This window comes from Euprymna scolopes, chromosome 27 (genome assembly GCF_053919585.1).
Source record: "Euprymna scolopes isolate OS-2025 chromosome 27, ASM5391958v1, whole genome shotgun sequence".
NCBI classification, from domain to species: Eukaryota; Metazoa; Mollusca; class Cephalopoda; order Sepiida; family Sepiolidae; genus Euprymna; species Euprymna scolopes.
The window spans coordinates 36186846-36189345 of record NC_136508.1 but is presented as its reverse complement, the minus strand read 5'-3'; positions in this window follow the sequence as shown (position 1 = coordinate 36189345).

Genomic DNA, 2500 nt, shown 5'->3' with positions numbered 1-2500 from the left:
GTGTGTGTGTGTGTGTGTGTGTGTGTGTGTGTGTGTGTGTGTGTGTGTGTGTGTGTGTGTGTGTGTGTATTCCGTACTTTGGGGTAATTGCGGCGAGTCCGATTAATTGCGCCAACTAGCTAAAAGTGTTCATTTGGCAACCACGCATATAAAGAGCACTTTTTTAGTTGGCGCAATTATACCCGGATTTGGCGCAATTGCCCCAAAGTACGGTATATATATATATATATATATATATATATATATATATATATATATATATATATATATATATGCAACTTTGTTTTTGTGTGTATGTGTGAGTTCGTTCCTTATAGATTCTGAAACGGCTGAATAGATTTTCTTTAAAATTTACAGAACTTTAGTATAAAAGTCTGGGAGTGATCTTAGTTAAGTTTTGTCTAAGAATACCTTCGATGATTACCGATAATCGATAATCGGAACCATTATTTTAATTTATCCATCATTGGTAAAGTAAATTTTTCCATGTCGTCGCTTAGCAACAATGATAGAACAACGGGCCGTGAAAATTCTACTGTGGGTAAGTTGATAGCGTGTTTTTTTTGTTTTGTTTTTTTACATGACGTGGTCTGTAAGTTCAAACCCCGCACGTAAATTTCTTAATGTTTTTGTTTTCGTTTACTAGAAAAGAAATTTATATAAAATAATTTTATAAAAGAACAGTACATTCTCTAGAGTACAATGTGGAATAACATATTTTATTTTGGACTAAGTTACTGCATGTGAAGCTTCCTCACGGGCGATTTCACGCATTTCAATGACAATAAAAATATGTGAAATATTCGTCGATCATCATTCAATCCCGAGAAACACACACACACACACACACACACACACACACACACACACACACATATATATATATATATATATATATATATATATATATATATATATATATATATATATATATAAAGATTTTTATGGGTACATAATTTTATAATACTTTTAAAGAACACCGAACGTAGTGTCATAATTAATTACTGAGGGTCTTCTTTTTTTTTTTTTTTTTTTGTAGTTTAAGCATAAACCATTAAAAAGAAACTTTCAAAATGACCAAAATACACTGCTAACGTATATTTCTCATAAACCTACATTAGATAAAGAGGATAAATAAGGGGTGGGTCAAGAAAAAAAAACCTATCAAGACGTCTTTCAGCCAACCCTTTTTCAAGATATACGTTGACAGCGGGGGAGAAAACATCGTTTATAAACGTGGTCAAAAGACCATAAATTAACAGCGAGGGTAAAAAAAAGGGGGGGAAGTTTTTCCGAAATTAATAATTGATATTGTCGCAGACATAACAAGTAAGACATTTGTATCCAATACAACTGAATAAATATATGTCTATATAGACATATATTTATGTACTTATTGATTTGTAAATCGCCACTTGTTTTCGTCTCTTTTCACCAACAACGACTATATTTCATTCATTATGTAGTAGAGATTTAGAAGGCTACCACAATGCGAGGGCATTGTGGTAGCCTTCTAAATCTCGACTACATAATGCTTTAGGCAAACTACATATCAATCATTCATATATATATATATATATATATATATATATATATATATATATAGGGTAATCATTTACTTGAAACGTACTCAGTTTGTATATACCAATCATAATGGTTTAAAAAATGTTCCCATATATAAAGTTTTTTATAATGAAAAAAAATTATATACATTTTGAAAAATTTAGAGAAAATCCAAGCATATATAGTATAATATAATAACTCTCCATGTTCCAAATATCAAATTATCTCAGTTGGTCATTTATTACTTTTCAAAATGTAGCCATTACAATACTGTTTCGTATTCTATCTGTAAAATTATGTTTTTGCTGTATATTTACCCACGTACTTATCAGATGTTTACCTTTAATAATTTAGAAAAAACACCACTTCGGACAACTGACATGGTTCCTACAATCGATATGCTCTGCCTTTCCGTCTCGTTTCGAAGATTATGTATATAATTGTTGTGGGGGAATCACCCTCCAAATGGACTGTTCTATCCATTATATAAACCATAGACCTTTTGATCCCAGGTGTGGATTAAACACCAGAGCGACCCTCGCCTGCTCGGTGACGTTTACTACTCTTTTCAGTTGTAACCTTTTTACGTTGTTGTTCCAGTAATACATTGTTTAAACTCTATTCCGTTGTTCTGTTTTCTTTGTGGCTTATTGCAAGCCATAACAAGAATATATATATATATATATATATATATATATATATATATATATATATATATATATATATGTCTAACTGATGAGCCCAAATATAAATATTATATATATATATATATATATATTATATATATATATATATATATATATATATATGTCTAACTGATGCGCCCAAATGAGGGCGAAACTCGAGTCTTGGATTTCCGGTTTGTTGACTGTCATGGCCCTTGTGGGCTGCGACGTTGTTTGTATTAACAAAACCAAGACTTCAAAAAAGGAATTGA